The sequence below is a fragment of the Ahaetulla prasina genome, chromosome 2 (assembly GCF_028640845.1).
Source record: "Ahaetulla prasina isolate Xishuangbanna chromosome 2, ASM2864084v1, whole genome shotgun sequence".
NCBI classification, from domain to species: Eukaryota; Metazoa; Chordata; class Lepidosauria; order Squamata; family Colubridae; genus Ahaetulla; species Ahaetulla prasina.
Window position 1 is genome coordinate 221,135,643 of NC_080540.1, and position 23,633 is coordinate 221,159,275.

Genomic DNA, 23,633 nt, shown 5'->3' on the forward strand with positions numbered 1-23,633 from the left:
CGAGGTAAACTTATAATTGTATTTACAATTGCTATAAAGATGATTGGAAGCTACTTATTTCTGTTTTTTTTATTACTGTTTTTCTTTTATTTATTTTTCTGCCTTGCACTTTTTTCTTTTTTTAATTTCTTCTTTTCTTCTCACTTTATATTAGTTTGTATTAGTTTTTAACTTAGGAAAAAATAATGTTAAAAAAAGACATTTCTTCCTCCTAAACTTTTTTCTTGGACAAAATTGCACAGCCAGGTAACTTTTGTTAGAAAAAGATGTGACCAAGCAAACAGGATTTTTTGAAACTCCAAGAAGTGGGGGAAAAGTTAAGATTGCCTTTCAAATTTTATCCAAAAATTTTTTACACTTGCAAAAAATGGGGCAGATACCACTTCCAAGAAAGTTTTTTTAAGAAAATAAAAATCTAAATTTTGTTTCCAGAATTTACTTAATATCCCTTTAGTTGGTTTTCAGGAAAATGTTGAAAGAACTGGTTCAGCACGAACATTTCAATCCAGGTAATGTGCCTTGTTTTGCTCTTTTTATTCCTTTTATTTTTGTTTTGTCATTCTACTTTAGTTTGTTATATTATCTACTTGGGGGGGGGATTATGACTGATAGTTAATTTGTTATTTTAATTATACTGGTGGATGTTTTAAATTTTCTTTCTATACAATACATCATGTAAGCTGCCAAGAATTACTAGATTGTGGTGGGATACAACAGCAATGAATCCATCAGTCACTACATAGTAGGTATGTTAATTACTATCTTTCCCAGCACTGTGGCTCCTGTTTAAACTAGGTCATTCCAAAATTGATTGAACATAAATATCAGGACATCTGATCTTAGATTATCATTTTGTCCACTGTGTTTATAAAAGGCTAGTGCACAAGTGTACCAAACCCATAAGAATAATGATTTCTTTTGATTTCGGAATGAACATTCTTAAACAAGCACTAATGTCTTACTCCTTTAAGTACTGTGTCAAACCCTTAGTCAGTCAATAAGAGTTCACAATCCTTTACTAAACTTTAAAAAAAAAGGGGGGGGATGATCTTGGAAAATCAATCCTGTGCTCAGAATTTTCAGTGAACAAAACTAAACAAATTACAGAAACAGAATTAGGAATATTAGCCTAGGAGGAAACCATGAGTCCTTCTACCCCACAAAAATCATCATTAAAATGTAAGTTCCTCACTCAACTATTGAAAGTGTTTGGATTGTTACTTCAGGTTGGGAATATCAATTCTCCAGAGGCTGAGATATCTCCTGGTTTCATTTGCTAGAGTTCTGCCAAAAACTCCATTTCTCCTACTATCTTCATTACCTCTATCCTAAATTTTCCTACTGTGATGAGTTATTGCCATGGGCTCCCAGATGCAAGGGTTGTATTTGAAGCATGCACATTATAGATTTCCCTTTTAATCTCAAAAACAAAGGAAAAATACCGCTGGGGAAAAAGCTTGATTTGTTTTGAAATACTGGCTGCTTCACATGATCCCCTGGCTTATATAGTCAGTCTATGCACCTTATTAACTTTATAAGAACTATGTGTTTTCATTCTTCATCAGTTCTGCCCTACTAGTTGTTACATATTCCAATCTTTTATTTAATTAAACACTAAAGAAACTTTACAGGCATCACTGTGGCTAATTACATTTATTAAACGCACAGACCCTTATACAGTAGAATTTAATTTTTTTAAAAAAAAATGTGGCTGGAGATGAGAATATCCAAACACTGCTAAAAACATGCATAAATGGGAATATTTTTAGTAAAGTCACATTCCATTCAACTGTCACTGAGGCAATGACTAAACAATGTAGAAGAGTGGGGAAATCAGTAAACGTTAATCCTAAAATGCTTTTAGAATTAAAACTACAGTAATATGCAATAAACTACTTTTAGGGGTTAGAAATCACACATATATACATACTTACATATACATATACATATACATATACATATACATATACATATACATATACATATACATACATACATACATACATACATACATACATACATATATATATATATATATATATATATATATATATATATATATATATTCTTTTAAAATCATAATTTTCAAATATGGGTTTAAATACAGAGGAAACCAATTTACAGTGATGTAGGACATTATATAGTATTTTTGGAAGGATAAGATAGCAGAAGGAAGGCAATAAAATAGGTTCATATGGATGGAATCAGAATTTTGTTTGCTCTAGTGTTTCATGACAAAGAATCAGGGGCAGGGGTGTTTTGTTTTGTTTTATAATATATTAAGGCTTCTTAATACTTATATTATTGTCATTGCAAAATTGTGGGAAACCATGTGCCTATTTTCAGGAATCCACTTAAAGCAGATCCTGAGACTCAGAGCTCATTTAACTTGGTGAATTAAGTTAAAATTGCAAGAACGTACAGCAAGCTAGTCTATGCTCACACTGCATGTTATACTAATCATGTGGTTTGCCATTAAGTAGGTTTCTTTTTCACTCTCTGATAGCTAGAGCAATCCAAACTGGCATGGATTAGGATTAGGACTCTGGTTCTAGAAATATAAATAAATAGAGAACATAATGTAAAAGTAATTTTAAATAGATAACATGCTTTATGAGGTACATATGACCCAATTTAGAAACAAATCAAAACCTCCTCCAAAATGTTAAAAGCATGAAAATAAAGCTGAAAACTGAGACTGATATTGCTATTGTTATTATTATTACTACAAGTACTATGGTATGTTGAATTTAACATTTCCAGATTGGTGAATCTGTGGACAACATAGGATTTGAACTTCATTAAGCATACTATTTCTTAATTGGTCTTTTTGAATCAATCCTGTAGATCCATTTCTTCTGTAATCCACTGATGGGAACCACCATAAACTTCCTAGAGAAGCAACAACTCATTTTCTTCCGTCCAGCAAGGGAATCTCCCTGATTAAAAAAAAAGAAAGATAATTTTCATTAATTCCCTACTTTCCCTAAAGCTTTCACATTTACCTACTTCAGTGGGGTTGGGAATTCTACATGGAAGAGGGCAAGGTAGCACTGGGGTTACAAAAGGGGGGGACAATTAGTGAGAATTGCTTTCCCTCTTTAGCCAGTAGGAATATTCTGAGTAGAATTAAAGCCACATGTAAAAAAAAAAACCACCCTCCAGTTTCCACTAAATGATGTTTGGAGACTTGTATCTCTATCTTGGTTCATGCATGGAAAACACAATGACACTCCATTCTCTATGCTGATCTTTTTCAGTATGTTCAATATGTGCTTATGTGAAAATAAGTAATACAAAACGGAAGATTAAAAGAGAAGGCTGAAAATCACATCATGCTGAGCGTGCTCTCTCTCTCTTTCTCTCATAATAATAAAGCCTCAGGGATCATTGTACTTACTTAGCAATTTTTAAGCATCTTCCATCAAAAGACCTCCATGTGCTTTGAAAACATTAATTAAACTTGACTGTATTCACTCACCGGTGGTAAAGATTATTAATCCCACTTTACATCTGAGAAACTGAACACTAGGACATGAACAGGTATACAGGTAAAGTTGTATCCTGAACAACTACAGGTAGTCCCAAGTGATCCGATTGAGTTTAAAAAATGCAAATATATATTTGCACATATATACCTATAATGGGCATGTCAATGTGTTTCAAATTAAAGATTATTTTGTTATTGTTCTTTCTTTTATAAGCATGATAGAAATGTCACCCGAGGGAAAATAAGATAACAGCATCCTTAGAGATGTCATTTATACAGAATGTGCTGCACAAGTTCAATTTCTGTACCAGCAAGCCCTCAAAATGGGGGTTGAAATTAAGAAGCAGAAGAGTGTGGTGAAGATGCTGATAGGAGAAAGAGCAGGGGAAACTTCTGAAAAATAACAAAACTAGACAAAGATAGAAGAACCCAAAAAAAGAATCCAGAAAGGAAATACCAGAAGGCAAGGATTAAGATTCCACTCTTAAATTTTTGTTTTGTGTTTGTTAACAGCTCTTGTCTATCTTGCTACTGCTTTCTAGATTCTGGCCTTCCTAACAACAGTTATGTGAAAGTGTGCCAGATCCTTAGAGAGAGTTGTTGGCTCCTAAGAAACAAAGCCTGCAGAAACAGCTCCAATATCTCAGGTTCTAATGAGGATTTAATCTCTTGTATATCTTGTCTGAAGGTGAAATACTAGACTGCTGAACCTCAGTTTGCATACATTGCACTGTTTTTCCCACCACATTTCTTCATTGCTGAGAAAAGCCTCCATTGGATACTTATCCTCTGAACGCAAGAAGTAAATACTTCTTTGGGGGCTAGGTGCTTTTTTAAGTCACTGTTGTGAATTCAATATTCAAAGACATTTCAATCTAATTCATTTTTGTCTTATTCTTTTCTAGGCAGGTGACTTTATTTCAAAAGAGAGCAGTAGGATGAGTTTGGTGAAGCTTTTTTAAAATTATTTTCTAATGAGCCTAGGGGTCAATGTAGAAACCCAATCACTTTTTTTTAGAAAGAAAAATAAGGCTAGACTCAAGCCTGTCAGATGCTAGATTCATGGTGTAAAACAAACTTATAGTTTTTTTTAAAAAAATGAAATAGGACTACGAGACACAAAAGTGGTGTTCAAGGCACTAGACTCTTCAGGATACTTGTTATTATTTATTATTTAGCTGCTGTGTCCACATATATCAGGCTGAGAACCTAAAACAACCCAGCGTTTCCACAGAAAAGCTGGAACGAAATAACAAGCACGAGAAGCATCTCAAGAGGCGAGAGTCACAGGGCTAAAAGCTCGTGCACAAAAAATAGTTGCATAAATCTTAGGCTGGAGAGAAGAGGTCGGATTCCCCACAAGGCAGGCAGAGCGCATCTTCCTACGGCATCCGTCCCCAGCTTGGTGGCTTTCTGATGGACTTCAGGATGGTTGGAGGATCCTGGATCCAGAAGCGGGAAGATTCTCTCAATGCAGGAAGAGGACACGCTTCGCCATCCGCGAACACCTCCCGGCCTGCCGCCCTTCTCCATTGCCGACTCCCAATCCCTCCGCCCCCCCCCCCAAAAAAACACGCGCCAACCCAGGCCTCCCGCCTGCGATGACCGCCGCTTCTTTCTATCTTCTAACCTCTCCACTCCCTCCTCCTCCCCCCCCCTTTCAGACGTCTTGGGATTTTGCGAAAGTATACATCCAAAACTCCAAACAAATCAATGTTTGCGGATCTGTAATAAGTTTCTTCATGGCGCCCCCCCCTTCCCTCCCCCCCTTCCCTTTCCCGCCTTGTTTGTTTGTTTATTTATTTATTTCCTCTTCTCAGTCCCTAAAAGAAGCGGCGGCGGCGGCAACTTGCAAAGAGCAGCGCTTTGCCAGAGGGTGAATCATAGCTATATTGATTTGATTATGTAAAAGCTCAGGAGGAACCTCGAGCTAGATACAGAAATATCTCATACCCCAAATCCGGTGGGACCCGCACGCTAGTCGGGGGAAGGAAGGGAGAGAGAGAGAGAGAGAGAGAGAGAGAGAGAGAGGAGGGGAAAAAAAGCAATCTTATCCTGTTCCTGATAAAAGCACCATTAGTTTTCTTGCAGCGAAACTGGTGTGTGTGTGTGTGTGTTTTCACCGCTGCTATACAGTGCCCGGTGTGTCTTCTCCCCCCCCACCCCTTCGTCTTTTGCTTCTTTTCCTCTCGGATCTAATTAACCCTCCGCGGCTAGACGTGGTTTCTCTTCTGAGCGGCCGCGCGGGAGAAACCCGGGAAAGGGCGGCCGAGCCTTCCCCAAAGTTGCCTTATAGGGCCATGTCGCCGGGTCCTGGCGCGGACGAAGCGGCGAGCTATGGCACCCTCTTCTGGGACGTCCGCTCGGGCTTCCCGGAGGTAGAACACAAAGCGACCCAGCCTCAGCTTTCCCGTCTTCCCTTCCTTTCCCTCCCTTCCTCCCTCCTCTCCTTCCCGCCGCCTTCACCAGAACTTTCAACTACACACAAATACACACACACAACCCACCGCACACCTTTCTCTTTTCCTCTCCGTAAAATTCTATCCTGGCCGCAGCGCCCCAACCCAGGCGCGAAATCACGCCGAGTTGCAAAGACGCGCTTGCTTCCCGCTTGTCGCCACAACGAGGTTTACTCTTCGCCTGAGCTGCCCCTCGCCTCCGTGGCCGGCTCTCCCTGCAGCGTGGAAGGGGAGGGGAGGGGAAGAGAGAGGCCAAAACCAAAATGGGTCGCCTTTTTAATTTAATTTAATTTTTCCTCTGGTTAAGGCCGGGGAGTCCCGCTTCCCTCCGGCCACCCACTGCCGGGGGGGGGGGGGGACAACCACAACCACCACCCAGCCACCGTCGCATGTATGCTTCTGTTTTCTCGTTACGAGATTAATCCAGAGTGATCCGCCTGGGCCAAGTTCTTAAATTCATGGTGGGAATGTCTGAATAGTCGCGGTAGACTTTAACGCCGGGACACTCTCATGTTTCCTCCGCAGAAGAAAATACGATCCTTTCATCCGGAGGCCTCTCCTCTCTGTGGGTATGAAGGATTTCATTGGAAAAAGAGCCGATTGTGACAAGAGTTAAGTTCACGGGCGTTTCTCCTCGTTTCATTCCCTTCAGCCTGGCTGAAGAAAAAGCTTGGTTTAAGTTTTCCTAATACTTTGGATTTTTGAAAGTGGTACGGTTCATTTTGTACAACTGGATGCGATGGCTGGGAGGGATGGCTGGGATGGGCTGCTGCGTTCATAAATGCCTGTAAAATTCTGGCAATTGAAAAACTGTTAGGAATGATTTTGTAATTTTTAAAAAAAATTAAATTAAGAACAAGGGGGAAAATATGGCTTGGCTTTTAAGAACTTTTGACTAGTGTTCCCCACTTGTTATCTTTCCAATATGTATTTGATTTTTTTTCTTTTAATGGATATTATGGGAGTTAATTCCAGGACATATTGAAAGCTTCAGATTGGAGAAATCTGGCTTTGACTAGGGCAGTGTTTCTTTAACTTTTTTTTCCCTCTCAAGACCTCTTCCCATTTTTAAAAAAAATTAAATTAAGAACAAGGGGGAAAATATGGCTTGGCTTTTAAGAACTTTTGACTAGTGTTCCCCACTTGTTATCTTTCCAATATGTATTTGATTTTTTTTCTTTTAATGGATATTATGGGAGTTAATTCCAGGACATATTGAAAGCTTCAGATTGGAGAAATCTGGCTTTGACTAGGGCAGTGTTTCTTTAACTTTTTTTTCCCTCTCAAGACCTCTTCCCATTTTTAAAAATTATGAAGGATCCCAAAAGAACATTTATTTGCATAGTTTATATTTATCGATATTTAGCATATTAAAGATTAAAATGGATGCATTTTGCTACCAACTCTCATGATTTTTTGGGGGGATTTTAATATTGTATTATTTTTCAACGTAGGTTGGGAAATAATCTTGATTTCTATGGACTCCTAAGAGAGTCTTGGGGGATACGCCCCCAGTAGGCCTCAAGACCACACTTTACAAAATACTGGAGTAGGGCAAATTTGACAACTTCTTTAGACACCAAAAGTATAGGAAGTCTTGTATTATCCTCAGTATAGGAAATGGCTTCAACCTAGACCTCAGCAATGTAGGATGAGAGTTGGGTCCCCCCCCCCATCACTTTGTACAGTACAGCAACAATATGGAAGCAATCTGCAATTGCCTTCTTTCAACTTGTTTTACATTTAAAAATCATAGCCAATTTATTGTAATTAGCACCATCCCATAAAATTTGTCCCTAGGTCTGAATGGAAATAAATTCTGATTTAAGACATGTTTATATTATTTTCCAATGTAGACTGATCCCTTATCTCAGTCGATTCTTAAGACCACATAAAATATCTTTGAAGATGCTAGTCTAGTCTACACTCTGGCAGTCTCTGATGTTTTGCCTTCCACTAACTATGCCCAATAAATAAATGTCCAATAAATAAATGCCCAATAAAGTCAGCCAGGTGCTTCCACCTGCTGAGCATACCCAGTATATAAGAAGTTTAATGCTTCTAACCTGACCTGTATTCCCTATGAAAACTTATCCCCATTCGGGGCAATGAAGAATAATACTTTTCCTTGAAGCAAATAGTGCCAACAAACAACTTTGTGTTGATGAGTACTTTCCTTAATGCTTATTGTGATTGTGCAATGTTTCACAACCTTGTCAGTTTTAAGATGCATGATTAGAATTCTTGAATTTGAAGTCCCTGCATCTTAAAGTTGACGAGGCTGGGAAAATCACTATGATATGGAGAAGATTTTCCATAATATCATAGTTGAGAACTGTAAAATGAAAGTTTCCTCTATGCTCTGTGTTTTCAGGTAAATGGATGGTATGGGGGCATGCACATGTCTCAAATGCATTTTGTCCCAGGAGTGAAACAATCGTGTCACATTTTGAAGTGGACTGTTCCAAATACTGTGAAATATTTTGTATTTAAAATCTTGCTTTTCCGTATCTTCTCCATGCTAAGTCAGTGCAATGCACTCAAATGATACTGTATATTTAATTTCAACTCCAGTGTTGATTTTCAGTTGATAAAAATAAAGTTCTGGGTTGATTTAGTTTCTTTGTTGTCAATTTTTCATTTGTTGTCCAGCTTTTGTCATTATCCTAGTCTTGATTCTTAGCTGCAATTCAGATATTTGGGGGGGGAGGGAAAACCATTTATTACCAGTAGAGTGGTGTTATCTGCATATTTTAGATGCTAATCTTCCTTCAACCAGTTTGTTTTCCAATTTCTATCTAAATAAAAGTTCATCAAAATTGCCACTATACGTACATGGAATAGAAATGGACATCGAATTCAGCCCCAACACACCTTTTCCAATCTTGAACCAGTCTGCACCTTTGTACATGGTTCTGATAATTGCTTCTTGGTTGTTGTAAAATGGTTTTATTATTTAAAGTTCCATAAACAGAACCCAAAACAACAGCTACAATAAATCATTATATATGACTAATCAAAAAATCCAGTTCCAGATGGTACACAATCATTACAAAGCAGAGTGAGGTACCAACTTACAGTAAAACAGAGAAAAAGGAATGGAGAAATATTACATTGGTGAACTCACATATTGTCTGGAAACTGTAGTTGCCAAGGTGCTGATAAGAACAATAATTATGGAACACATAATACCCATCTTAAAATATTTGGAATGCTTGCCTATTAGTTTTCAAGCCAAAATCAAATATTATATTAGAAAACAGAACTATGAACAATTTGGTTCTGGGTATCTTCAAGAATATTACTCTTTTTGCAAATCTTCCATATTCTTAGATTTCATTCCATCATTACTGTAAATAAAATACATCACAGAGTAATATGAGAGAAACTTATCAATGGGGAAATCCTGAATGTGGAATACCATCTCCCTAAAATTAGGTTGTTTACATTATGTTTTTTGATAAACCAGTTACAATTTTATAGGGAGGTTTTGTAGAAAAAAATTCCTATGAGTTTGATCAATGATTAAAGCTTCCTTAAATTTGTCCTGTTTTTGTCTAAATGACAAAATCACCATATAAGAAAGCAAAGCATCATAGATTACTATTTTGTTTCACTTAACTTACTGGGAAACATTTTTAGGAAAAAAAGTTGGGTTGCAAGAAAAAAAATCTTTCCTAGATCTTCTGGTCTAGTTCTCTTTTCTCCATAGAGCCTTTGTTTTGAGAAGAAAATCCTCCCATACAGTGTTTCACATTATGCATTAAATACTACATGTAGTTTTACTTGGGATAAAGAAATCAAATGTTTGATGTTTCTTAATATATTGTTTTAATATACTGAAGGGCCATTTTGAATGGTTTGTTCTTAGGAGTGAAAATTTGCTTTATTAATTAAAAAAGAAGTATAAATACTATGATGTGTGGAAGATCATTGATGCAGTCAAACTACGTTTTGGGATGAAGACATTAAAAGAAAGCCATACACACTGGAGTTCTTCCATCCTCCATCTGTACTTCTCACATAAACCTTGATCCTGAAGAATCAAGAGATTTTCTTCAGAATGGATTTTCAAAGGAGGATACAAGCAGAAAAGGAATTCTACTTTAATTCCAAAGAATGAAAATGTTTTTGACATAGGGGGCAGAAGCTCAGGAGTTTCTGTTTAGAAATGTGTGTGTGTGTGTGTGTGTGTATGTGAGAGAGGGAGGGAGGGAGAAAGAGAGATTGTGTGTGTGAATGAAATGTTTGTCTGAAATGTGTACCTTTTGTTTTAGTTCAGGATATTAAGGTGCTGCAAATGCTAGGTAAAAGAAAAAGTAAAGCACTCACTCTCATATAAATTGGATTCTGAGCGAGTGAATGTTTTTCAAGAAAAGTTTAACTTTTCTTGAAGTTCCAGAGTATCACTGCTTCTTCTCCCACTCACTCAGAAATAGTCTGGAGATGTTCCAAGATCACTTGACTGTCTTCAGATCTGCTGACTTCAAAAGTATAAGAACAAAGAACAAAAATCACTGCTCACTCCTGAGCTGTCGTAGGTTCTACAGTAACAAAATTCCCCTTACTCTCCACTTCACACAAAAGGGAATGAAATAAATTGCTTGCATATACCCACCTGTACAGGTTTTCCCTTCATTTTGTGTGCAATTATTTGACTGAACGCAAGAAACAAACAACTCACCCAGGTTTTTGTAATGAGGAGGACCAAAAAATCATTAAACCACTTTTTATTTTGAAGTATAGAAGCCCAGGACATATGGTGAGGAAACAGGCCACCCACAAGTCCCATAAAGCTTCAGTGGTTTAAAGCATGGAATCATTTTACTGCAGTTTCAAACATGCCACTGTGTTGTGATGGAAATTGGCTCCTAGCTACGTAGTGGAGTAATCCAGAGTGCCTTAAAACTAGTGCAGAATCCTCCTGCGAAAGTGCCCAAAGCCATCTGAAATTGGCTTTAAAAATGATATAAATTCTCAGTTGGCTATTTAATGATATTTCTATTTACCTTCGAATTATAATTAGTTCATATGGTGAAAGAACTCTGTGAAAAATGAGAAGCGCTGAAGAAAAGCCCTTAAGGAATCAAGGTTTCTTTCTCTCTTGTTTGTTTTAACCTTGGGATAAAAGGTCTTCTAAATAACTAGAGTGTGGAGCTGTGTGGGAAAGGGGGAGACGAGCCAATTTTACCATTAGGGAAGTACAAGGGAAGCTGATGGTGACAAAAAATAAAAGTTGGATCTTTTGTTTGGGGAATTTCAATCCTCAGTACATTGCTCCATAGTTATCTTATAGGTTATTGTTTGTTTTGGTATCTTGGGCAATAGCTTTAATAGTCTGCTAGGACCTATATTAAACAGACATTATAGTCAGTAGTATTTTGCCAGGCATTGCATTGTTGAAATTAAATGCAGAGTCAAAGGTGAATGGAATGGACATAATTTGATGATGAACATGTATGAAAATTCTTGGAAACAGCCTCAGTAGCTCTACTCATGCATAGACGTTCTAAACATGATGACAGCAACTTATTTATTCATTGTTATCATAAATGCAAAGTCTACTGGAAGGTCAAATATATTTCATAAGTGTTACTCAACAGTACAATTTTGACACTTTTATTCAGTGGATAATCAATGTTTACTTTCTGCTTCTGAATCTTTATGAAGCATATCTCTTCGAGCAAATTGGCAAGAAAATGTCAGCCGGTGGGTACTACCAGATTCAAAACAAGTTGGGCAGACTTAACAAGTTCTCCCTTCTAATCAAATAGGTTTTAATAGCAGAAACCACTTGAAATTTATGTGGTAATTCCAAGGCCTTACCTTCCTCCAATTTTGTTTTATATTTTTTGAAAAATGACTCTTCGGAAATACAAACTGATTTCTAAAATAGCCACCTGAAACTCTTAAGAGGAAACTTCTTCAGGTGGCAATCCGCAAAATCTTTCCAAGTCATCCGAAGATTCAAATGTAATGTTTCTGAAACAGGAAGATTGTGTCAATGTCAATGTGTCAATAGACAAGCAATGTAGAAACACTGTAGCTGCTTTGAAAATCAGATCTGGAGATTTTTTGCTCATTCAGGCCTGTTACACAAATCCATGGGAAAAGGCTATCAATGGCTATTAATCATGATAGATACTACATCCAGGATCAGAGGCAACATTTCTTTGAATATTAGTCACTGGGAAGAACATCAGGAGAGGATGAAATGCTCTCATACGTCAGTGATGAGTATTCCATGAGGCATCTCGTTGACCACTGTAGGAAATTTCATGTTAAACCTGATTGACCTTTTGGTCTGATCCAGCAGAGTTGCTCTTATGTTCAATTTTCCCCGCAGCCACTGAGTAAATTTTGCTTCAATGCCTTCCCATAGCTTTTGCCATCTCATTGGGATGGTGTTAAAATAGGATCTGGCTCACAGAACACTATCATGGAATTCTTAGAAGAAGGCGCGATAATACGATAAAATTGTCATCATGATATAGTTGCAATTTTTTTTTTAAAAAAAACCTCAGTGAGCATTATTTTCAATTTCCTCGCCTAGATTTTCACTTGCTGTTTTCACTGTTTAGACAAACGGGGCCAATTAAAAGCCAATAAGTTCTGATAAAACTTTTTCTCTCGGTCTTTTTGTAGTAAACACACATACACTGTAGTAAAGGAAGGTGGGCTTTTTTGTGTGTGGTATATACAAGTAGAAAAAGATCTTTATTGGAGCATATTTTTCTTGCATTCAACATTTCTCAGGTCATTGGCTTAAGAATCTCTAAGAATTAATAACCTCTGAAAATTTGCTCTAGCCGACAGCTTTAATGGTCCCTGCTTACTGCTCCCCAGTTTCCACCCCCTCAAACTAAAGCAAACCCAAATTATAAATCAAAAGTACTGGAATGAAGTCCAGTTACACATCATAGAGCAATAGTTTTATGGGAAGAACGTGGTCCAGATAATTTCTAGAACAAATAATTGCATTTCATTTAGTGCTATCTGTCCCATATAGACATTTTGAATTTTTTTGACCTATTTAATTTGCAGTGGGATCATTCTCCCTAAGCCAGCCCTTAGGGCTTCTATTTGTAAAAATAGACAATGAGCCAAAAATTCATTGGAGGAAAGAAACTTCTAATCTACACTTTGTTAAATTATATCATTTAATAATGAGGCTGTTCAAATGGTAGTTTTATTACTGGCTCCTTTTATCTGCCCAGAAGCTTGGAAGTTAGTACATAAGAGTTTCATGTTAAATTTAACAATAGGATTCCTACATTTATTGTTATTTTTTTAAGAAAGAAAAATGGTCCCAGTAGGTGGAAAAGTGAATGTATCGTCCATATTCTTTTTTACGATGAGGAAGGGAGAAGGGGGCACAGGAAAGAAAGAAAAGATTAACTTGGGAAAGAGTAGTTAAAACTTTTGAAAATTGCATTTACTCATTAAAAGAGCTGGAGACCTGTTACTCTCATTATTCCAAAGTGCGACTTGCACACAGCCTGTTGCACATGAAAGATAGCTGTTTGATTCCCCGCACAGTTGGACTCCACTGTTACAGACAGCAGGGCTGCATGGATTTAAGAGCACTTTCTTCTTGAGGAAGTGAAAGTCCCAAGGAACGGGGTGGGGGGGTGGGGATTGGAAAAAACTGCCAATGATGTCTTGCATTGATGGACAATTTGACTGAGAGCACAAGGCTGATCAACCCAGCTAGAGAGGTCAGACCAGTCTACAGCTAATCAGACAAAGCCACAAGTAACAAATGAGTATCCCAAAGAGAATAGAGGCTCTGCTGAATAGCACCCATCCTTTTGAATGTTTGCACCCTCTGTGTGACTGATTTATTGATTCAACCTCTTCCAGAACATCTTCCAACTATTCTTTGCATATATGAAAAACTTTTCGATGTTTCTATTTACATACTTAGACATACATCCAAGCCGCTTGACTGAGTAAAACACACATGGCTGTGATAATCATTTTATAAGGGAGGGATGTAAGAATTTTGCTCTTTCACAGCCAGTATTACCACTGTACACCTTTCTACTTGTCTGAAGCAGTTCACAAATGCTTACAAAAGAGCATGATGAGAAACATTTTCCAATTCAGAGTGCTATTCTCTTGCAACCCGCCTGAAAATAAACTTGATTTAAACAGCTTGACCTTATAGCAAAAGCATAGCAATAGCATTTAGACTTATATACTGCTTCACAGTGCTTTACAGCTCTCTTTAAGGGGTTTACAGAATCAGCATATTGCCCCCAATAATCTGGGTTCTCATTTTACTGACCTTGGAAGGATGGAAGGCTGAGTCAACCTTGAGCCTGGTGAGATTCAACCTGCCAAATTGCAGGCAACCAGCAGCCAGCAAAAGTAGCCTGCAGTACCGCATTCTAACCATTGAGCCACCGTGGCTCTTATATAGGTAGTCCCTGACTTATGACTGTTCAAAGTTACAACGGACTCCTGCCTCCCAAAGATACTTACAACCTAGTTCCAAAGTCCTAATGCTCCCACTGCCTGTCACAGCTATTTGCAGCATCCTATTGTCACATAATCACATTTTATGACATTTTTACCAAAAACTAGCATTTACTTCCTTTTGTATGTGTGTGTGGACGGGGGGGGGGGGGGATGGACAATAGCGAATAATAGATTTTATACTTTACGGCCACCACAAAAAAAAGTCATAAAAATGACATGTAAAGCACCACATGTCTGGTCATGTGGTGCTTTACGTCCATCACTGCTTACAACAGTAATGGATCTGCTCCATTGCAGGCACAACCTATATGTGCATGATTTCATATAAAATGAAATTGGTTTTCATATAAAAACCTAATCTAATGCTTTTGAGAAACTTTTGAGAAAGTTACAGGAATGATGTGATCAAATTAAGTCATGCCATTGAAATCAAACCTTTGAACAGGACCTTTAAGGTATAGCATAAGATCAGGAGCTTTCAAAGGTTTTGGAGAAATTCAAAGGCAATTTGGAGATTTGGTGCACTTTTCTGATGCGGTTTGCCTTTGTCGAGGCTCAAACTTTGTTGCAGTTTTCCCTCCATAGATGTGCAATAAATACAGAGTCCAGGGTTCAGGAATGAGATGAATAGTTTGATGGGTCATTTGCAGTCAATCATTTAGTTGGGTCCAACAAATTGCTGCGCCACAGCTAGAGAAAGGAGGGTTGGGCTTTGCGTTTGAGCATAGTAAGAAGTCAAAAGGTCAGCAGTTCAGTGGTTTGAATCCCTAATGCCACGTATCGGGGGTGAGCTCCTGTTACTTGTCCCAGCTTCTGCCAACCTAGGAGTTCGAAAGCATGTAAAAAGTGCAAGTAGAAAAATAGGGACCACCTTTAGTGGGAAGGTAACAACGTTCCATGCGCCTTTGGTGTTTAGTCATGCCAGCCACATGACCACAGAGACGTCTTCGGATAGCGCTGGCTGTTTGGCCTTGAAACGGAGATGAGCACTGCCTCCTAGAGTCGGCAACGACTAGCACATATGTGCGAGGGGAACCTTTACCTTTATAGTAAGAGATCATTTTTAAAATAATTCAAAGTGTTTAATTTTTCCATTGGCATAGAACATTTATATTTGTTCAACAAAACTTCTTTGGTTCTTTTACAGATTCTTTAGTCTTCCTCTTGGAGATTGCTGCTTTGTCCTTTCCCGATTGCTGCTCTCTATGCCTTGAAAGAGCTACTGAGGTATATTTCAATCGTTGAAGCTACCTGTCTGAAATTTACCATTTCTGTCACTCCCTTTCCCAGTTTGCCCCAAAACGAAGCAGCTAAAGTTTTGCTTTTCCCCATTAGAATTGGTGGTTAAATCTTTTATTGAATCATGCCACTTTTGAATATCAAATTCTAATCTTGGCTAATGTATAATAAGCTTGTTGATTTAAAACGGGCACATAATTAACATCCCCACAGTATGGAGGGACGGGATGAGAATACTGATGCATTCTGAAATAATGGTGTTTTATGACTGCAAGCCATGTGCAGAGAAAATCATGAAGATACGCTGGCACTGTCTGAAAATAAAAGGTCAACCTGCAAATAAGAGTACATTGGAAAATCCCTCTGGCTTCTGGTAGTATAAATGGGTTCCTTTGTGCCATTAGATATCCTTCTCCTTTAATCCAGCAATTCTCCATTCCACCAAGTGATGCTTATCTGATCATCAAGCTTGCATTAAGTCTATTCCTACTGAAAAGACATCCAACCTCTGGTTCTTAATATGGTGAGAATGATCATATTAATTTTAAATTCCATATACAGTGGTACCTCACTATTCATCATTAATTGGTTCCAGGTGGTGTGATGAGTGTCAGAAACAATCAAACAAATTTTTCCCCATAACGAATAATGTTCCCATCACCAATCTCTTTCCACTTATGACTGTATGACTGTAACTTTGTTGCTGGCAGTCCTTATGATTTATATTGATATATTGACCATCATTTATGTTGTAAATGTTGTACCTTGATGAACGTATCTTTTCTTTTATGTACACTGAGAGCATATGCACCAAGACAAATTCCTTGTGTGTCCAATCATACTTGGCCAATAAAAAATTCTATTCTATTCTATTCTATGTAGTGAGTCACAAGGTAGCCGACAAGTTCTAGCTTGTGCATTGAGTACCAAACAAACGATGAGTACCGGGACAAAATTTTTATGTCAGAATGCATTGAGTACCAAATTTGATGAGTTTTAAGCAGTTGAGTACCAAGATACCACTATAATTTAATTCAAATTAGACTAAAATTAATTTTGTTCTAGCAAACCTATTTGGTTGTCTTGGACCTACCCACACATTGGCACACAATCATGGTAACCCACTCAATGGCCTAACCTTCACCTTCCTATCTCCAAAGTTGTACAGTTCTGCTTTAATTCCTCTTTATGGTGGCCAATAGTCCTATGGTCAGGGTTGAAATCCTACTGGTTCGGACTAGTTCAGGCGAACCGTTAGGGATGATGGGCATCAGTTCGCTGAACCGGTAGTAATTACAACTCCTTGGCCCCGCCCACACCCGGCTGGTCACCGCTCACCTCTTCCGTCCGCTTGATATCCCACAAAATTCAATGTTAAATGAGAATGCTAACTTTTCTCCCTCTATTCACAACGGAGCTGCTGCAGCCTGTCTCTTTTAAGGTAGTCCCCAGGAGGGAGGTGGATGGGAGAGGGAGCAGCTGGAATTTTTATGAAAGGCAGGAAAATGGGGAAGGGGATTTTCTTGCCTGTCACCCATTCCTTAATCTCAGCACAGACTGAGGGAAGGTTGGTAGGCAGGAATATTCCCCTCCCCATTTTCCTGCCATTCGTGACAAGGAGTGGCTGGGAGGGGAGGGGCTGGTAAGGAGCCCCTCGATGTGAGTGATGTTGAGTTGGCCACGCCCACCCAGTCACATGACCTCCCCCAACAAGCCACGCCCACAGAACTGGTAGGGGAAATTTTTTAATTTCACCCCTGCCTATGGTCAACCTGTATCTTCGGTTAACACCTGGCAGAAAGGCTGCTTAAACAAGCTAAGTGTTCCTATTTATTCTTGCAAGTTGTGAGAGAACAAATGTTCTGCTCTAACCCCAATTAGATAATTATTTCCTTCTTTTGTTGTAGAGGGTTCCCAGTGCCTGCTAGACACTTAATCCTCATTAATATATAACCTTCCCTTGCTGATGCCTTAACTAAGCAACTCAGGGATTGGAGGGGGAGAGCAAACTTGAAAAGCCATAAAGCTTTCCCAACGAAAGCAACCCCTTTGTTAGCTGAATTTTGGAGACCATCCCTGCTGCTTGGGCTCACAACTGCAAATTGGGGAAAGGCCCCTGGTGCTGCAAATAATTAATGGAGATAATTTTAAAAAATTGGGGTTTTTTTGTGGGGTTTTTTTTTTTTTTTTGCATTCTTTCACCTCTGTCCTGCAAATTCTAAATTAGCCAGCAACAAAAGAATTTCAGGAAACAATAACTGCGAATTTGAAGCAGAAGTCATAAAAAGTTCCGTTTCCTAAGGTTTTTAAGTGCCTGGATATCTTGTCTTTCTTTCTCTTTCTTTCTGTGGTATCATGATAGGATTGTTGAGAGGAAAACCAGGCTAAATTTGATTTCCCCTATTTATGCTGAGAATCGGCTTTCAGTGTCAAGAAGAATTGGAGGTGGAGGAGGGAAGGGAAAAATATTTCACTTTTGAGTGTTTTCAGATACTAAATTAATCAAAGCCCTCACCTTCCTCAAGATATGTTTTGTGGGCTAACTCAAATATGATGAACTATAAAACTTTCTCCATGGTACTTTGTTTGTGATTATAGTAGGATTATTCTGTTGTCCCAGATTTGAATAGTCAAAAAAATAGCCAACATTTCAAAATAGCCAAAAACAGACTATCATTGTAATTGGTGACACTGGAAACTCCATACCACAGGGGTGGGTTCAACTTACCTTTACTACCGGTTTGCAATGGAAGCATGTGCAGATAGTCAGTTATGATATCTGGGCAGGTGGGCAGAGCCTCCTGCCACTTCTACTACCGGTTCTAAAGAAACAGACAGAACCGGGAGCAACCAACACTGCCATACCACCATTATAACTTTGCTCATTCTTTGAGCAAAGAATGTTGTCATTTGAATTTCTATTTAGGACACTCTTTATTTATTTTATTTATTTATTATTCAAACTTTTATACCGCCCTATCTCCCGAAGGACTCAGGGCGGTTTACAGCCTTATAAAACATAAAATATAATATAAATACATGTTGAAACAACATTTAAAAAACTTATTCCATTAGGCCAAATTTAAAACTATAGTTAAAATACAAAACCCCATTAAAATTAAATTTATAAAAAAATCAAACCCTAGGCCAGCCCTGCATGGATAAATAGATGTGTCTTAAGCTCGCGGCGGAAGGTTCGGAGGTCGGGAAGTTGACGTAATCCTGGGGGGAGCTCGTTCCAGAGGGTGGGAACCCCCACAGAGAAGGCCCTTTCCCTGGATGTCGCCAGTCGGCACTGCCTGGCGGACGGCACCCTGAGGAGTCCCTCCCTGTGAGAGCGTACAGGTCGGTGGGAGGTAGTCGGTGGCAGCAGGCGGTCCCGTAAGTAACCCGGCCCTATGCCATGGAGCGCTTTGAAGATGGTCACCAAAACCTTGAAGCGCACCCGAGAGGCCACAGGTAGCCAGTGCAGTCTGCACAGGAGAGGTGTCACGTGGGAGCCACGAGGGGCTCCCTCTATTACCCGCGCAGCTGCGTTCTGAACCAACTGAAGCCTCCGGATGCTCTTCAAGGGGAGCCCCATGTAGAAAGCATTGCAGTAATCCAAGCGAGATGTAACGAGCGCGTGAGTGACCGTGCATAGGGCACCCCGGTCTAGAAAGGGGCGCAACTGGCGAACCAGGCGAACCTGGTAAAAAGCTCTCCTGGAGACGGCCGTCAAATGATCTTCGAAAGACAGCCGTCCATCCAGGAGGACGCCCAAGTTGCGGACCCTTTCCATCGGGGCCAATAACTCGTCCCCAACAGTCAGCTGTGGCTGCAGCCGACGGTACCGAGGTGCCGGCATCCACAGCCACTCCGTCTTGGAGGGATTGAGTTTGAGCCTGTTTCTCCCCATCCAGACCCGTACGGCTTCCAGGCACTGGGACAGCACGTCGATAGCTTCATTGGGGTGGCCCGGGGTGGAGAAGTACAACTGAGTATCATCAGCGTACAGATGATATCTCACCCCAAAGCCACTGATGATCTCACCCAGCGGCTTCATATAGATGTTGAACAGAAGGGGCGAGAGAATCGACCCCTGGGGCACCCCACAAGTGAGGTACCTCGGGGACGACATCTGCCCCCCTGTCAACACCGTCTGCGACCGGTCGGAGAGATAGGAGGAGAACCACTGATAAACGGTGCATCCCACTCCCAATCCCTCCAACCGGTGCAGCAGGATACCATGGTCGATGGTATCAAAAGCCGCTGAGAGGTCTAATAGGGCAGAGGAAAAACCCCTATCCCTGGCCCTCCAGAGATCATCAACCAACGCGACCAAAGCCGTCTCCGTGCTATAACCAGGCCGGAAGCCAGACTGGAATGGGTCTAGATAGACAGATTCATCCAGGTACTGGGGTAATTGACATGCCACCACACTCTCTACAACCTTCGCCGTAAAGCGAAGGTTGGAGACTGGACGATAATTACCTAAAACAGCCGGATCCAGGGAGGGCTTCTTGAGGAGGGGTCTCACCACCGCCTCTTTCAAGGTGGCAGGGACGACCCCCTCCAACAAAGAAGCATTTATAATCTCCTGGAGCCAGCCTCGTGTCACCTCCTGTGTGGCCAGCACCAACCAGGAGGGGCACGGGTCCAGTAAACATGGGGTGGCGTTCAACCTCCCCAGCAACCTGTCCATGTCCTCGGGAGCCACAGGATCAAATCCATCCCAAACAGTCTCGACAAGACGGGTCTCTGACATCTCACCTGGATCCACGCAATTTTGATCCAGACCATCCCGAAGCTGAGCGATTTTATCGTATAGATAACCGTTAAACTCCTCGGCTCGCCCTTGTAACGGGTCATCCCGCACCCTCTGTTGAAGGAGGGAGCGGGTCACCCGAAACAGGGCGGCCGGGCGGTTATCTGCCGATGCAATGAGGGAGGAGACGAAGGAACGTCTCGCTTCCCTCAGTGCCACCAGGTAGGTCCTACTAAAAGACCTAACTAGTGTCCGATCAGCCTCTGAACGGCTGGATCTCCAAACACTCTCTAGGCGTCTTCTCCGGCGTTTCATCTCCCTCAGCTCCTCAGAGAACCAAGGAGCTGGTTGAGACCTACGCCGGGTCAGAGGCCGCAAAGGCACAACACGGTCTAAAGCCCCGGCCGCGGCTCGTTCCCAAGCCGCGACTAGTTCTTCTTAGTGCAAAACTCTCCTTATTTCAATTTTATGGCTGTAGCTCAGCATGATCTAAGCTCAACAAAGAAGGCAAAGTAGCAAAGATACAGTAACTGTAAAACAGGGATCTCCAACTTTGGCAACTTTAAGCCTGGTGGACTTCAATCCCAGAATTCTGGGAGTTGAATTCTGGGAATTCTGGGAGTTGAAGTCCGCCAGGCTTAAAGTTACCAAGATTGGAGACCCTGCTGCAGGGGTGATATGCTGCCGGTTCTCACCGGATCCAGTAATGATATTGGCTGGTGGTTCAGCGATCCGGTAGCAATGGCGGAGCAAAGCTCCACCCACCCACCCGGGTGTCATTACTTCCTGGTTTTAACCAGGAAGTAATGTGTTTTTTACCTTCTGCGCATGCATAGAAGTTTTTGCACATGCACATGTGATGCACATGGCATGTGCACTTCCGAACCAGTAAGGAAGGTAAGTAGATTTCACCCCTGCCCATCTGTAAAGCTTTTCCAATAGTGTTGCCTAATTGAAGGATTAGTATGGCATCTGTTTTCTGCTTTTTATTCCATTTCTATCCCAGGAATATCATTCAGTGATTTTAGTTATAACCACTTGTGGGTTAGAATTTCAGCTGGAGGTGAGGTGGGGGGCAAATTGTATGGGGTTGTTTCTGTCCAAAGAACTGGTGTTAAAGATTCAAAATGATAGTATTATATTTCTGCCTTGCAGAGCAACATCCCAAATGAAATGCAGCCAAGATACATTAAGAATGAATAAGAGATAAGAGAGGAATCTCACCTATAACTCTTTCTGGAGGATTATGTTTAAGAACATTTGGAAAAGGAATGAACGTTTATCGTTCAACAAAGAAATAAGATACCTTCCAAACTGCTAAAGGTATGAATTGTATTGTATTAAATCCATTAAAGCTTACATATGGGAGACATATGACCAAGTATGGGATGGTCCCTAGTAAGATGGGTAAAGAATTCCATTACCTGACCCTTATGTTTGAAATACAAACCCAGCAGTGTACCACTCCTACAAGACATGTCCAGATGCCTGCTATTGGTACAAAATGTTCAACAAATTAATTCAATAATCATAGGACCACACCTCAACATATAGATTTGTTCCTGTAAATGTTTAATTGTAGCTTTAGGTCTACCTGATTGAAGACGGGAGTTTGCTTATATATGTGCAATTAACCAAGAAACGTTACTCTTGGTTTGTTGTGATCATTTGTTGCCTGTGACTTTAGGTTATGATGCTGATCAGAAAACATTTTAAAAGTGTGTGAGAACATCTATCCAAACATCCCAATGTTCCGTAATGTGTGGTAATTATATTCCTGTCAGATGTAGTTAGGGTTAGGGTTAAAAGCCTGACTAGGTGGCTCAGTGGCTAAGAAACTGAGCTTGTCGATCAGAAAGGCCTGCAGTTTGGCGGTTTGAATCCCTAGTACAGGTCTCCTATGTGAGGAGAGGGTTGGACTAGATGACCTCCAAGGTCCCTTCCAATTCTGTTACTATTACAAGTTAGCACTATTTCGGCGTTCCTGTATCTATTGGAAAACAGAGCTCTTTTCATCAGTTAAACATTAAAATTAAGAAGGGATTCAGTCATGTTATTAGGTTAACTCCATCCCTGTTAATGTTCTGGAAATCCCTCAGAACCTGGTTATGTCACCAAGCTTGGGTGTCCCAGGGAACCAATACTATTTTAAGATGGCTCCACTATTGATATACTTACTTTCTCCCTGCCTGTGCTTTGTATATTTTATTATATTTAAATTGATAATATTTTTAAATTTTTTATAATGATTGCGTTTATATAATTGCGGTTTTTATTTGATTGTTGTACACTGCCTGGATTCACTTCTTGGGTGACTATATGAATTTCATTAACAGATCTGGAAATTATCCATAGCATGGAGGCAGTTCAGCATAGAATTTACAATACGTTTATAGACAGAATACTCAATATTTTTGAATAGGATAATAAAGGTAGAAAGTGACATTGCTGAAATTATGCTCAAGCAGCATAATCTACACCTAACTATATAATCTAATTAACATTCTTTATTTTCATGGATGTCCATTTCAAATACCTCTTAGTTAAATCCTGGTAAGGCATCTCACTTTTAAACATCTACATCTGAAGGTGAATACATTATATAATTTATATAAGCAATACATCTCTTAATACAAAATTAACCATCACTTTTTTTATAGTAGCACAAAGACAACAGGAATACAAAACTTCATTAATTAAGTATTCATTGTTCAAAGCCACCTAGCATTGTGGGTATTAAATATATTACCATACTTAATTACTATGGTTCAAGCCTTTAGGCAACCTGAAGAAAAAAATTAAAACAGGAAGATTTTGATCAGTGGATATTTGTGTGTTTGTTCATTCATTTCAGTGGTGGGATTCAAAAAATTTTACTACCAGTTCTGTGGGTGTGGCTTGGTGGGTGTGACATGGCTTGGTGGGCGTGGTTTGGTGGGCATGGCAGGGGAAGGATACTGTAAAATCTCCATTCCATCCCCAATCCAGGGGAAGGTTACTGCAAAATCCCCATTTCTTCCAGATCAGCTGGGACTTGGGAGGCAGAGAATAGTTGGGGTAGGGCCAGTCAGAATTTTTACTACCGGTTCTCCGAACTACTCAAAATTTCCGCTACCAGTTCTCCAGAACTGGTCAGAACCTGCTGAAACCCACCTCTGATTCATTTGTAACATTTATATGGTCACCCATCTTAAACATCAACAATAAATAAAAA

The 23,633-nt window shown here is 39.8% G+C and overlaps 1 long non-coding RNA gene across 2 annotated transcripts; it reads right to left on the reverse strand.

Moving 5' to 3' along the window:
• Positions 1 to 1,637: 1,637 nt before the first annotated feature.
• Positions 1,638 to 6,672, reverse strand: LOC131191177 (uncharacterized). 2 transcript variants are annotated; one of them, XR_009153444.1, is made up of 3 exons: positions 6,364 to 6,591; positions 6,005 to 6,164; positions 1,638 to 2,939 (listed from the first exon to the last, which is right to left on the reverse strand). It is a non-coding gene; the product is annotated as an uncharacterized LOC131191177 (long non-coding RNA). The 2 variants fall into 2 exon arrangements; XR_009153443.1 differs by having other exon boundaries at positions 6,005 to 6,672.
• Positions 6,673 to 23,633: the final 16,961 nt, after the last annotated feature.